Source organism: Tamandua tetradactyla, chromosome 8, assembly GCF_023851605.1.
Source record: "Tamandua tetradactyla isolate mTamTet1 chromosome 8, mTamTet1.pri, whole genome shotgun sequence".
In the NCBI taxonomy this organism is placed as follows: Eukaryota; Metazoa; Chordata; class Mammalia; order Pilosa; family Myrmecophagidae; genus Tamandua; species Tamandua tetradactyla.
The window spans coordinates 59,138,040-59,153,707 of record NC_135334.1 but is presented as its reverse complement, the minus strand read 5'-3'; the positions used below and the strand labels follow the sequence as shown (position 1 = coordinate 59,153,707).

The 15,668-nt window shown below is 35.7% G+C and overlaps 1 protein-coding gene and 1 non-coding gene across 10 annotated transcripts in view; both read right to left on the bottom strand.

The window, feature by feature from the left end:
- The window catches only part of DLG2 (discs large MAGUK scaffold protein 2), a 2,206,106-nt gene that overhangs the window by 1,906,266 nt on the left and 284,172 nt on the right, over positions 1-15,668 (bottom strand). The window lies entirely within an intron of this gene.
- Positions 10,349-10,450, bottom strand: LOC143645344 (U6 spliceosomal RNA). The gene has a single exon (XR_013157066.1). It is a non-coding gene; the product is annotated as a U6 spliceosomal RNA (small nuclear RNA).

Below are 15,668 nucleotides of genomic sequence, written 5' to 3'. Positions count from 1 at the left end.
CAAAGCCCTACATATAAGAACCAAGACCATAAAACTCTTAGAAGAAATGTAGGGAAGTATCTTCTAGATCTTGTGGTAGCTTATGGTTTCCTAGACCAAAGTATATGCAACAAAAGAAAAAAACATACAAATGAGATCTTCTCAAAATTAAAAACCTCTGTGCTTCAAAGAACTTTGTCAAGAAAATGAAATGGCAAACTACTCCATGAGAGAAAATATTTGGAAACCCACATCCAACAAGGGTTTAATATCCAGAATACATCGTAAAATCCTACAACTCAACAATAAAAAGACAAACACCCAATTGAAAAATGGGCAAAAGACGAATAGACATTTCTCCAAAGAGGATCTACAAATGGCTAAAAATCATATGAAAAGATGCCCAACATCACTGGCTATTAGGGAAATGCAAATGAGATATTTCGCACTTACTAGAAATGGCCACTATTTAAAAAACAGAAAGCTGTAAGTGTTGGAGAGGATGCCGAGAAAGAAGAATACTTAATCACTGCTGGTGGAAATGTAAAATGGCACAGGTGCTGTAGAAGATAGTTTAGTGGATCCTCAGGAAGCTAAGTATAGAATTGCCATATGATCTGGCAATCCCATTACAAGGTATATGCCCAGAAAACCTGAAAGCAAGGACATGAACAGACATTTGCATATCAGTGTTCATAGCAGTATTATTCATATTGCCTTAAGACAGAAATTATGTTGAGTGAAGTAAGTCAAACACAAAAGCACAATTATTGTATGATCTCACAAATATGAACTAAATAGAATAAGCAAACCCATATCTAGAATTTAGGTTACCAGAAGATAGAATGAGGGTAGAGAATGGGGATCTGATGCTTAATTTATGCAGAATTTCTATTTAGGGTGAAGTTTTTGGAAGTGGATAGAAGTGATGATAACATTACTGTAAATATACTTAACAGTGCTGAATTATGTGTGTGAATGTGGAAGAAAGGGGTAGTTATAGGTCATGTGTGTTACAAGAAGAAGGCTAGAGGACAAACTATATAACATAATGAACCCTGTGGTGGACAACATCTGTGGTGAATAATACAGGAATTTTCTTTCATGAACTATGACAAATATATGTCACGATTACAGGGTGGTATGTGAGAAAAATACACTTATTAGAAAATATGGGTTATAATTAACAGTAATATTTTAGTGCTCTTTAAATAAATCTATACAGACAGAATTTTAGATTAGTGGATATGTATGGCTGGGGAAATAGGATTGAGAGGTGACTGCTAAGGGGTATGGGGTTTTTCTTTTTGGAGTAATGAAAATGTTTCTAAAATTGATTGTGTTGATGAATGTCCTACTCTGTGAGTATACTAAAAGCCATTGATTGTACAACTTGCATATACTATAGGGTAAGTGAATATTTCAATAATACTGTTTTTAAAAATGTAAGTCAAAAAAGCAAAGGCTTGAAGGACTTTCCTTGGGTACTTGTACTGGTTTTGTTAATTTTTTTTTTAAACGGTTCTTTGATTTTTTCCACCTCTACATATTGTCCATTCCTCAATCCCACTTTTTTAAAAAAAAGTTTGACTTAAAATTCAAGTTCACTGTAGAAAATTAAACATAAAGAATAACAATCCCCTATCATATTAATAGGATTATTTAGTTAATAATATTCTATTAATAATACTTGTGATTATTTCCTCATAGTCTTCCCTATGTTTTCCTTTTATCTCTCTTTACATTGTTAAAACTGCACAGGACAGAAAGCGACACGTTTTCCCAAGTGCTGAAAGAAATGTCAACCCCAAATTCTATATTTGGTGAAATTAGCCTTCACAAGTGAAGGGGAAATAAAGACACTGTCAGGCAAGGAAAACTAAAAGAATCTGTCACGAGCAGATATACCATAAAAGAATAGTTCAAGGAAGTCCTTAAAACAGAAAAGAATGATAAAAGAAGGAATCTTAAAGAACCAGGAAGGAGGAAAGAATGACCAACGAAAAGAAAAAAATATGGGTAAATACAATAGACTTTCCTTCTCTTCTTGAGTTTTACAAAATTATGTTTGACAGCCAAAGCAAAAGTTACCACACTGTTCTCAATGTATACAGAGGAAATATTTACATCAAATGCACTGTATTGTAAATGGGAAAGGGTAAAAAGTGGTAACATTTCTACACTTCATTCTAACTAGGTAATTGTGATGATGGAATAGCCCTGTATCTTGCTTGTGGTGGTGCTTACAGGAATCTATGTGACAAAATGACAGAGAATAATAGATGTGCATTGTGCCAGTGTCATTTTCCTGGTTTTGATATTGTACTATAGTTATGCAAGCTGTAACAATTGGCGGTTCTGGATGAAGAGGACATGGGACTTTTCTGTATTATCTGTGCAACTCCCATGAATCTGTAGTTATTTCAAAATGAAAAGGTTAAAAAAAAAAAAAAGACTGAAAAACAGGAAAGAACACTGATACAAATAACATGAATGAATCTCAGAAATTTCATGTTAAATAGAAGAATCCAGGTACCAAAGACTACATATTATAACTCCTTTTATAAGAAATTTCTAGAAAATTACAAAATACAGTGAGAGAAACCACTGAGCTAGACCTGAGCTGGGCATTGGGGGGTGGGGGGAGTGGGCGGGGGGAATTAACTATAGAGGACTACAAAGGACATTTATCAGGTGATGGATAAATTTGGTTATAAAACCAAATCTATCACCAAATTGTAGTGATAGCTGCACAGCCAAATAAATTTACTGAAATGGTACACTCAAAATTGATAAATTTTGTGGTATGAAAATTATACATCAATAAAGCTGTAAGTAAAAGCTTTAAAAATCCAGTCTGATCTATAAGAAGTCAATTAAATTCCTCAAAAACTTACAACAATCAATTACCTCTGAGTTAAACATTTCAGTAGCAAAACTTGGTACAAGTAAGAAATTTGTAGAAAGCTTAAGAAACGGCTCAGAGGAAACATAAAGAAAAACTGGGTTGCTTACAAAATTCAGTGGCCTGATGTCATTATCATTATTTCATTCAAGAAATATTAAATGAGAACTATAAACTTGGCTCCTGAAATCCAAAACTGTACAAGAGATAAAAACATAAAGGGAATTGTTTTCTTTCAGTATTCTGAAATCTATTTGTACATTTCATGGTAGAAAAATAAAGCTAACCCTAAACTCACCGCATATAAAGCATCCTTTGGAAATGATAACTGTGGGTAAGATTAGATGTGTGAAGGGAAGAATAGGTGTGAACCTTAAGTTCATGTATGAGCTTGGCTAGGTTTCCAGTTGTTTAGTCAAGCAAGCACTGTCCTGATTGCTACTGTGAGGATATTTTGTGGATTTAAACCATTAGACAGTTGACTGCATCTATGCTGATTACATCTACAATTAACAAAGGAGATTGCCTTCAGCAATGAGGGAAGTCTTATCCAATCAGTTGCAGGCCCTAAAGGGACAACTAATGATTGCAGCAGTCAGGTAGAAGAATTTCTATCTCTACTTCAGTCAGCCAACTTCTCCTAGGGATTCATGAATCCTTCATCAGAGTTCCCAGCTTAAAGTCTACCCTACATATTCGGACTCACCAATCCCCATGGTCTCATGAACCAATTCCTATAACAAATCTCTTAATAAATCCCTGTTGGTTCTATTTCTCTAAAGAGCCCTGACTAAAACAGGTTAACTAAGAAAGACTAAACAATAGAGGGGATCAAGTAGAAAATAATTAAAAACCTGAAATTGTATCAAATTTCAGAGAATAGTATGTCTTAGCTCAGGTCCTCTACAAAGCAGAGCCTGAGGTGAATTAAAGTGCTGATACTTTATTTAGAAAGTAACCGCCCTCTTAGGAGGTGAAGTGAAGAGGCGGGAACAGGGGAAGGCGGGTACAAAGAAACACAGAAAGCAATGCATTGTAATGCATAATTGCACTGACTTTATGAATACCTATAACCAGACCCAGCAGATCTCTCTGGATAGTATATTTCTGTGGAAGGTTTGCAAGAAAAAACTCCACCACGGTGCAGTTCATAGAGGGGAGAAAAGATCAGTCCTGTGTCTACTTGGTACTGCCCCCCATTTCCCATTTCCAACGGGTGAATTTCACTTCTGTGTATCTGTGTTAACACTCTGTACCTCTGTGTTGTGTCATCTAACTCCTCAACGGAATCCAGAACCATTAAAATGACATGGTTATGGGTAAGGATAGATATATAGGTAGCAGGAAAGAAGAAGAATACTGAACATTATAGGTGATGCTGCAGAAAGAGAACAGAGAAATACGTCTTCTTCCTTATGCCTATTTGCTGCTCTCAAAGCCTCTGATGCACAAAGGCTAAAAGGGATATAGCTGAGAATTTGGAGAGAGTGGAAAGGATGAATTCAGTTCTATTTGTGTATAGGATTTCTCCAATACATCCACATGAACAATATACAATCTCCTTTACCAAAAAAGAAGCAGCAGACTTCAAGCTTCTGGTTGACCAGGCTGGCACAGCCTAAGATGTTCCAGGATGCTGTTTCCTCTTTGAAAAACTAATAAAAATTGGCAGAACTATCTTCCTCAAAATTTGGTAAACAGTTAAAGGGTTGTAGTAATGGGGAGAGTGTCAAATCAAGAAAACACAGCTTTAAAAATGATAGGAGAAGCTCATAGTGTCTAGGTTCTCCCCAATGCACGTCCTAGAATGGTGTGGAGCCAACCTGCACAACCATGGTGGGCAACTGGCCTTGATCCATAGAGAGCAAAGTAACCCCTATGCATATACTGAGGTGTCAGTATGTTGGTGCAAATCTCTTGGGGGGCAGCCTGAAATACTGAACCAAGAAACTCCTCTCTGGCTCATCCTCCCAGAACTTGCCTTGAAGGAAGAAGCTTTCAGATTGCTAAAGCAGTGTAAGAAACATTTAAATCAATCTGGCTCAAGGTACATGATTACCTGTTTTAAGTCATAAAATAGAATACCCAGGAAGGGAAGAAAGTTTATTTCATAGGGAGTAAAGGGGTCATTCAAATTCTTATAAAGAGGGAAATTCCTAAGGACACAAGCAAGTAAAATCTCAGGGAATGACTCAGGGTTAGAAAAGAAAGAGAAGACCCTGAACTTCTCATTTGCTTCAGGCTGATATTCTTAATAGGAGGGCTAAACTTTGAAGGAAACCACCAGCAAACACAGAACCAACCTACAGACAGTGAAAAGTGGGTGTGGTTTTTTCGTGTGTTTGCATTTTTTGTTAATTTTTGTTAGCTCTGGGCACTCGAGGAAATCTCTGTCATAAAACTAGGTGGGTACAGACATAAGGAACAGACAGCTTGGAGACTAATTCCATAGTTAGCATTTTAAATATTAAAATGTAAAATGTGCAAGAAAAGAATACATGATAAACAAAGAAAAACAAAATGATAGCTCATCCAAAGGCACAACACAAAAATCCAGAAACAATCAATGAAGATGTCAGACTTTGAGTATATCAGACAAAGACTTTTAAAAAAATTACCCTCAATATGCTCAAGGAGATAAAGGAAAACACAGAGAAAGAACTAGAGGATGTCATGAAACAATGAAGGAAATATGAGAATGTCAATAAAGAGACAGAAATTTTAAAAAAGGAACTAAATAGAATTAATGGAATTGAAAAACACAATAACTGAAATGAAAAATTCCCAGGAAGGTTTCAACAGCAGATTGCATCCGGCATAAGAAGGGATAAGTGAACTTGGAAGACAAGTCAATTGAAATGACTCAGGCTGAGGAACAGAGAGAAAAAAGAAGCTTTCAAAAAGCAAAACAGAACCTTAGAGACCTGTGTGACACTATCAGGCATACCAATATATATATTACTGGAATCTCAGAAGGAGAAAAAAGAAAGGAGCAGAAGGAGTTTTCAAAGAAATCATGGCAGAAACCTTAAAGAAGACATGAATATGCACATTCAATAAGCCCAGTGAAGCCCAAACAGGATAAAATTAAAGACAGCCCTGCCCAGACATAAGGCAGGTAAACTGTTGAATGCAAAGGACAAGGAGAGATTTCTGAAAACACAGGGAAAAGCAATGTGTTATGTAACAAGGGAACCCCAATAAGATTGTGTGTCAATTTCTCATCGAAATCATGGAAGCAAGAAGGGAGTTGTACAAAATATTTAGGTATTGAAAGAAAACAAGTGCCAACTAAGAATTTTATATCCAGCAAGATTGTCTTTTTAAAATGAGGGAATGATTAAGATATTCACAAGTAAACAAAAGCTGAGGGGGTTTATCACCACTAGACCTACCCTGCAAGTATGCTAAAGGGAGTTCTTCCGACTGAAAGGAAAAGACACCAGAAAATGGACCACAGCAGCACAGAGATATAAAGGCCCCTAAAAAAGATAACCATATGGGTAATTATAAATACATGCGATTGTATTTCATTTTTTTGGTATGTTAACTCCACTTTTTACTTCTAACAGGTTAAAAATGCAAATGCAAAAAAGTAACAGTAAACCTATGGTTTAGGGCATATAATATATAATCTGTAACAAGTACAACAAAAAAGGTGAAGGAAAGGAGGGTAAAGGAACAGCACATATGTATGCTATTGAAGTTAAGCTGGTATCAAATCAAAAGTCATTGTTATAGATTTGGTTGCTAAATTCAAGCTCCATCATAACTACAAATAAAATATATACCAAAAGAAATGAGAGGATTTCAAATTGGTACAATACAAACAAATCAAATAAATCTGAAAGTAGGAATTAATGGAAGAATCAAGGGACCAAAAAGTATGACTTACAAAGAACAGATGGCAAAATGGTAGAAGAAAGTTGCTGTGCTATCAGTAGTTTCTTCAAATGCAAGTGGATTAAACTCTCTAGTCAAAAAGGGAGTGATTGGCAGAAAGATAAAAAAAGCATGATCCAAGGATATTCTGTTTACACATTTAAGAGACTCACCTTAAATGCAAAGACACAAGGAAGCTGAAAGTGAAAGGATACAAAAAATACAAATGGTCAAAAAGCACATGAAAAGATATTCAACATCATTAGCCATTAGGGAAATGCAAATCAAAACCACAAAGAAATACCATTTCATACCCATTAGAATGGCTACTATTTAAAAAAATTGGACAGTGAAAAGTGTTGGAGAAGACGTGGAGCAATAGAACACTCATTCATTTTTGGTATAAATGTAAAATGGTGCATCCTTTATGGGAAACAGTTTGGTGGTTCCTGAAAAAGTTAAATACAGAATTATTGTATGAAAAGGTAATCAAATTTCTAGGCATATACCTCCCAAAATTGAATACTGGGACGCAAACATATATATATATATATATATATATATATATATATATATATATATATATATATATACACACATTAATGTTCATAGTGGCATTATTCACAATTGCCCAAAAGTGTTAGCAATCCGAGTGTCCATCAAGAGATGAATGGATAAATGAAACACACATATATATATACACACACACACACAATGGAATATTATCCATTCATAAAAGGAATGAATTTCTGACACATGCAATAATATGAATGAACATCGAAGGTATCAAGTTGAATGAAACAAGGCAGACACAAAAGGACAAATATTGTATTATCTTACCAATATGAAATAACTAGAATAAGCAAATTCATAGAGTTAGAAACTAGAATACAGATTACCAGGGCCACTATAGGGGTAAGGATGGGAGTTAATGCTTAATTGGTAGAGAATTTCTCTTGGGGTTGATGGAAAAGTTTGATAATAGATAGTGACCAAGTTGCACAACATTGTGAATTTACTTCAAACCACTGAATCATGTATTTGAAAGTGGTTAAAAGGGTAAATTTTAACCTTGTATATATGTTGCTAGATTAAATTTTTAAAAAATATTTAAGGCTGTACAACATAGTGAACCCTAATGTAAACTATGGACTACAGTTAATAGTACAATTATAATAATAATTTTTCATCAACTGAAAGTACAATCCAATATAAAGTGTTAACAATAGGGAAAACTGTATGTGGGGGGTAGTATGTATATGGTAACTGTAGTTTCTTCATTATTTTTCTGTAAACCTATTAATTTTTTTAAAAAGAATCAACAAGTACAATATAATGGGGTTTTACTTTAACAAAATTTTGACATGTGCTTTCTCTGGTCCAGTCTCTATCCAGGATACAGGATAAAATGGCAAGCAAAATAAAACATGCCTACCTTCCTAGAGCTTATAGTCTTGTAAATGAAACAAAAATAATCGAAGAAATACAAAAATAAATCAGAACTCTAGTGGTGCAATATAAGGAAGGTAAAAATAGCATAGCTAGGGAATATCATCTGTTCTTCTGTGTCAGTAAATGCTACCCTCTTCCAAACTAAGATTGAAAGAATGCATAACAATTATAAGAGTAAGGTTTGGCAGGACGGGGAGAGTAAATAAGGAAGAATACTATTCCAGGCAAGAAAAACAATATGTGCGAATGATCTGAGGCAGGAAGGAGCATGATTTGACTAAGTACTTAAGAAAAAAAGCAGTGTCCCACCAGCAAGTAGGAGAACAGCATGTGGTAAAGCTGCAGAGATGGGTAGGAGCCACATTTTGATTTTTATTGTAAACTAACATAAAGAGTTCAGTGGTAAAACTTTTTTCTTTTTTTTTTGCATGGGTAGGTACGGGAATCAAACCTGGGTGTCCAGCATGGCAGGCGAGAACTCTGCCTGCTGAGCCACTGTGGCCCACCTGATAAATCTTTTTTATAACTGAAAACCACTGAGCACGCAATTCTCCACCTTCTCTAACTTGACGGTAAAAGTACGCCAAAGAACTAAAAAGGAATAACATCCACAAAACTTCCTAAAATCAATCACAGGCATTGCTCTGAAAGCAGCCTAACGATAAAGCTTTATTCATTTGTCCTGTATGCAGCATGCATAAAATTAGAAGGAAAATGTGTGAAAAAGAATTCAGGGATCTGCTTTTAAGGATTTCATGACCTAATGATAAAAACAGGCGCTTATTTGAAGAAAATATGGTGAGTGTTCAAATAGTGGTATGTACAGAATGCTATGGTTATAGCATTTTTTTTTTACCAACCTCTTTTCCTTCCTCTAAAGGAAAGTTTGAGCATTTAGGAGGCTCTCATTCATATCCCAATATGTCTAGAGACACAACAAAGAATCATGTAAATCAAGAATCAAGTAAACAATAGAAATATTATTGAATATGTGTCTATTATCAATTACTTTCCAGTTTTACAAAATGTACAGTTTTAAAATCAGCAGCATGTGAAATAAGCCAGTAAACTGGCATCCCTAAATGATCTCTGAATCAGAGAACTAATTCTTCCCATATTAAATGTAGTCCTGCTAGATTATAAGGCTAATGTAGCTTTTCAAGGTGGGCAAATTATTCCAGAAATTTCAGTTTCAGAACTGGAGCCTACTAATCAATATTCACCAAGTGCTAACAAAATAGATTCAAGCAGCAGAAAGCCCAGTAGACTTATTATATCAACAGTTCACAACTTTAATAAAGAAAGAAAGGATGGAAGCACACTCTGGATACTCTGGGATAACAATGCAGAAAACCAGGCAGCTTACCCGTGCCCAAGTTCTCATCTTTCATCATCTTTGAACTGATAAAGTGTTTCCTGAAAGGCTTTGTAGGTTATACTTAGCTGAAATATAAAGAGAGAGAAAAGGGAGGTAGACATAAAGACAACTAGACTAAAAAAGATTAGAAAAGGAAAAAGTTTGGCAGAAATCAAGTAGAAGAAAGATTCCAAAGAAACATAATTTCATAATTCAGAAGGTATGGTAGGATCATAAGAAAACATAATGAACAATATTACTGCAGTATCTTTATAGTCCACCTACCATCCCCCACTTCCTGGCGACCCTCTGAATACTTCTGCCAATTATGCCTACTGTTGACCTTAAGAGCACAACAAGTATATATTCAAGGTAATAAAATTTATCATATTATGCAAATAATTGCACAATTATTTATCACTGTTTATTTCAACCACAAAATAACCACCATTTTAAAAAGCAACACAAACTAACCTCCACTATTCTGAAAGTTATTTCAAACAAGGAACATCTCAAATGACTAATTACTTTTTGATTTTTAAATTAAAAAATGTTAGTTTTTAAATGACTCCATCTGTAACTTACTGATGTTTCATTGCAGACATCTAAGACAGAATAATGCACAACTAAGCAATTTTTTATGCCCAAAGTAAAACTATGTAACATGTTATTTCTTTTTTTTTTTTTTGTGAATTGCAGGATACTCATTTAACAAATTCTCCCCTCCACTGCTCCAATATCCCATCTTTAACCCCAAACAAGTCATTAAGCAAAAAAATATGGAACGCTTCACAAATTTGCATTCTTGCACAGGGGCCATGCTAATCTTCTCTGTATTGTTCCAATTTTAGTATATGTGCAACCAAAGCAAGCACAACATGTTATTTTTTAACAGTCCTAAGCCACAAAGGTTTATAACCTTAAAGAGTAATGAAAAAAATTAAGACTGTTTTTAAGCCTTTCCTTTTACCAAAAGTAGGCTGGAAATAACAATTTCTCTTTCAAAACCTATCTAAGACTATTAATATTGGAGTTTAACAATTGTGAGCTTGAAGAATAATTTCTACGGATCACTAACTTTATGATATGTTCTATTAGATCCTTTTTCCATTGTGGTTATCGCCACTGCTTTAGAATAGTGCAAATATTTATCCATATAATCTTGGACTCTTGCTATATAAATGCTTTCATTAGGGCTACATCATACAATCTATTTATACATTATCCTCGGTATCTTGAAGAAAAACCCTTGAGGTTTTGAATTATGAAGCTCCTGCTGTGAGAAGATATTTGTAAAGTACAGTAGAAAAGAAAAATGAAACACTGTGTCTCAGTGGTTTGGAAATTATTAAAGAAGCTGCCTGCCTGCCAAGAGAGGCCACTGAGGCATCACCCATGGAGAAAGTCTAATGTGCATTAAATAACATATTCAACACAGGTTAACTCTATTTATACACTCTAGTTCTTAAGGAGTTATAGTTTTAAAATACATGTTTCTGATAAAAACCTTTAAATTATTTAAATCTTTCCTAAATCAAAGTTCATACCTGGCAATTTTAGTTGCGAAAAAAATGTCATCATTGGTAAATATTCAATCATGTTCCTTTCCTTCATAGCTGGAATATCCATGACCCAGATAAAGGTAGAGAAAGTTCTTAAACTACGTTCTCAGAGCTTCTCACGAATGTTTATGTATGTCTGAACATATAAGCCGTGCACCACCAGCACATGCCATCTTATACAGTACATTACCCAACAAAGTCCTATAGATATTACCATATGCTATGAATCAAAACAACTATGATAAAGTTGGTAGTCCAAAAACTAGAGATTCATAACACTATTTAGGGCTGGAAAGGTCCTTAGAATTCATCTAGTCCAGCTGTCATATTTTACAGATAACAAACCTGAGACTCAGAGAAATAAAATGGCTTGCCCAAATTTCCAGAGCCTATAAGTGCCTCAGCTGGGCTTAGAAATCAGTCCCACATTACCCTTCGTTCAGCGTTTTTACTTCTATCTGATGCAGCCTCTTATGGCTGCATAAAAGATGCATTTATTCATCTCAAAAGTGTAAAACAGAAAAAAGGGACTACAGCAATGAATGAATAAAGTCCTTAATCTAATTCAGCTTACACTCAAGTGTGAGGGGAAAAATAAAATAAGTATATCATATATGTCAAGTGGTGATAAATACTCTGGAGAAAAGTGAAGTAAGGAAATGAGGAGTGAAGAGACATTATTTTATATCAAGTGGACAAGTAATGTGAAATTTAGGCAGATGCCTAAAGAAAGAAGGGAGCATCTAATTTTTCAGGAGAAAAGTATTCCAGGAAAGGGAAACAAAAAGTGAAAACATTTCAGGGAAGAACAGTACTATGCATGTTCAAGAATCAGCAAAAAAGTAAGAGAAGCCGGAGCTGAGTAAATTCACAAAGGTGAATTGTGATAGAAGATGATACTGAACACATAGTGTGGTAGCATACTTCTTAGGGCTTTGGATTTTTTTCACTAAAAGGCTGTGAATAGACAAATTTCATGATATAATTTCCATTTTAAAGCATACCTCTGTGTTTTAGCTACTACTGCTCAAAAACTGGAATGATTCAGTTTAAACAATGGGAATTTATTCACTCATGGTTTTGAGGCTGGGAAAATGTCCAAATCAAGGCAATGTTTTCTCCCCAAAGACTGTGGCATTCTGACACTGGCTGGCAGTGACCCTTGGTTTCTCTGTTACATGGCAACATGTCTGGATCTCTCCATTTTCTTCCAGGTTCCCTTTCAGCTTTTGCTGCCTGTGGCTTTCTCTCTGTTTGAATTTCATTCTCTTATAAAGGACTACAGCAGTAGAATCAAGACTCATCCTTGGCCATGCCTTAACTGAAATAACCTCATCAAAATGTTGCATGTGCAATGAGTTCACATGTACAGGGATGAATTTAATTTAAGAGTATGTTTTTCTGTGATACCTACAGCTTCAAACCACCACACTTCATTCTCTGGACCCCAAAAACAAATGTATTTCTACTTGTAAAATATTTTTATTCCATTACAATATTCAAGAAGGCTTAAGTCATCTCAGAAACAAGGTCTCATCAGAATCAGTTATGGGTGTGGTCTGTCCTGGAGGCAATTTCTGTCTATCTGTGGACCTGTGAAACCTAGAGAACAAGTTATCTCCTTCTGATAAATAATGGAGGGACAGACATAAGATAAACATTTCCATTCCAAAAGGGAGAAACTGAAAGGAAAATTGAGATCATGGGTCCCATACAATTCCAAAACCCTGCAGGCATACTCCATTAGATTTCAAGGTCAGAGAGTTCTCTATAAGGATGTTTTGCCCTGCCAACCTGAAGAAGCATCAGCCCCACCCCTTCCAAGCACTTGCCCAGTGGCTACACTCTCCTCAAACACTGGGGTGAAGAAGCCACCTTCTCCAAGCACTGAGATGGTAGTCAGGCTTTCTACAATCCCCAGGTCACAAGTTTCACCCTCTCAGAGTACTGTGGTGGCAGCACTCCTCCTTAATACTGGGGCAGAAGTTCTACCCTCTCTAAGTACCAAGGCAGACTCACCCTCTCCACATAAATGTGTAGAAACCAGGCCATATTTTCCACATTTAACTTGGAATCTCTTCAGCTAAATATCCAATTTCATCACTTTGAAGTTCCGCCTTCTACCCAACTTTATTACTCAATTTCACAAGTTATCTGTCTCTTTAAAACAAGAATTGCCTTTCTTCCAGTTTCTAATAATATATTCATCATTTCCTTCTAAGACCTCAGTGGAAATGGCTTTAGCATCCATATTTCTACCCACAGTCTCTTCAAAGAAACCTAGGCTTTTCCTAGCAAGTTTCTCACAATTCTCCCAGCCTCAACCCATTACCAAATAACAAAGCTGTTTCCACATTTTAAGTATTTGTAATAGCAGAACCCCACTATCTTGGTAACAAAATCTGTTTTAGTTCCCTAGGTTGCTCAAACAAATACCATGAAATGGTTCCACTTGAGCAAACTTGCTTATGGTTTTGAGGATGGGAAAATATCCAAATCAAGGCATCATCAAGATGATACTCTCTCTCCAAAGATTCTCCCCGAGAGATATGGCATTCTGGAGCTGGTTGCCAGTGATCCTTGGTTCTTCTCTCACATGGCAAGGCATATGGCAGCATCTCCTGATTTCTTCCTTCTCTTCCAGTTCCATTTCAGCTTCTTCCTTCTAAGGTTTTCTCTCTCTCTGTCTGTCTGAGTTTCATTGTACTTATAAAGGACTTCAGTAATAGGATTAAGACCTGCCCTGATTGAGGTGGCTCACATCTTGACTACAGTAGCCTTATCAAAAGGTCCTACTTACACAAGGTTCATATCCACAGGAATGGATTAAATTTAAGAACATATTTTTCTGAGGACACACTGCTTCAAACCAAATACTCTGGCTGCTGTGTGGAAAAAACAGGAATCTATTGAACACTCTAGACAAGTGGTAACAGTGGCTTGAATTAGAGTAAGAGTGGACAAGGTAATGAAAAATCCCTGGATATATTTTGAAGGTAGGGATCAAAAGATTTTGCTGAAGGACTAAGTGATGGATATGAAAGAGAAAACAATCATTTTTTTATCCTGAGGAACTGGAAGAATGGAATTACTATTTATTAGGATGGAAAAAAAGAGTGGGAAAAGCAGGTTTGTGGCAGGGCATCAACAGTTCAGTATAGATGTGGTAGGTTTGAGATGATCATTGGATATACTAAAAGAAATGTGAGTAGTACTTGGTTTTGTATGTTTAATGTTCAAGCATAAAATCATGGCTGGAGATATAAATTTAGAAGTTGCATTGTATAGATGACATTTAAGCCATGGGACTGAATGAAATCATTTAGGGAGTATGTACAAACATAAAAGATAGAAAAGAAAATGATAATATGTAGGATGAAAGGGATGAGTAAGGCTGGAAGATTGAGTTCTGGGGCACTCCAATATTTAGACATCAGGAAAAAAGTAAAAAGGAAGATACAGCTAAAGTGACTGAGAAGGACCTGCTTGTGAGATAGGACAATCAAATCATTATAGTATTCTGGAAGCCAGTAGACTAAGTGTTTCAAGGAGGAAGAAGGAATCATCTATCTTAAAGGCTGCTGCTAAGTCAATCAAGATGAGGTCTGGGACTAGATCAAAGTGTGGTCATTGGTGACACTGTAGGGATCGTGACAGGGCAAGTTGAGTTCCAGGGCAGGCAAGAAGAGTGAATTCAATAGAGGATTAGAGGAGAGGATGTGTGGACAGAAAATTTATACAATTCTTTTGGTGGGTTCTGAATAAAGGGGAACAGAGAAATGACATAGTAGTGGGAGAAGAAAAGGGACTAAGAGAGATATTATATTAAAATTATAAAAATTTTTTAAAAATTATGGCAGCAATTCTCTCTTCTATTTTGCCTCTTTATATGCAATAATATTCCCCTCCATTCTACTTCTGTACCCAATCCCCAAATCTTGTCATCACCCAAAATTGGCCTATTCTGTTATTAATAAGGATATCCAATCCTCTGGCCACAATATCCTATTCTCTTCACAGCACAAAACACAGAAACAGCCCGGTTTGAACACTGGTTTGACTTCTAGCTATATGATCTTGAGCAAATTACTTAACCTCTCTGAACCCAGAGAGGGTTTCATAAGGTTGTTACGAAATTTAAAAGAAATGTGAAAACTCTTGACATGTAGTACCTCAAAAATATGTGTATTTCCTTTTCTTCCTGAAGATTCCCTGGGTACTTGCATAATTTGTAGAATTGTAACGGGTCTCTTTTTGGGGTTCTAAGCAACATGTGTGCCCCAAGAAGCACAGAGACCTTCAAGATGTCATTACTTCCACAAAACCCAGGGATTACTATAAATGTTTTGTTTAAGAATGGCCCCTATTTAGTATGATACATAACTAGAATAAATGGAGCATATGCAAGATAATTTGAAATGGGTTTATTTCTATAGTGTGGTCATCCAGCCTGAGTTGTAAAGCAGTTAAATGATTTGTGCCTTTGGTACTTCAACTCTGTGCTGCTTTCCCTTTGATATAATAAAGGGCA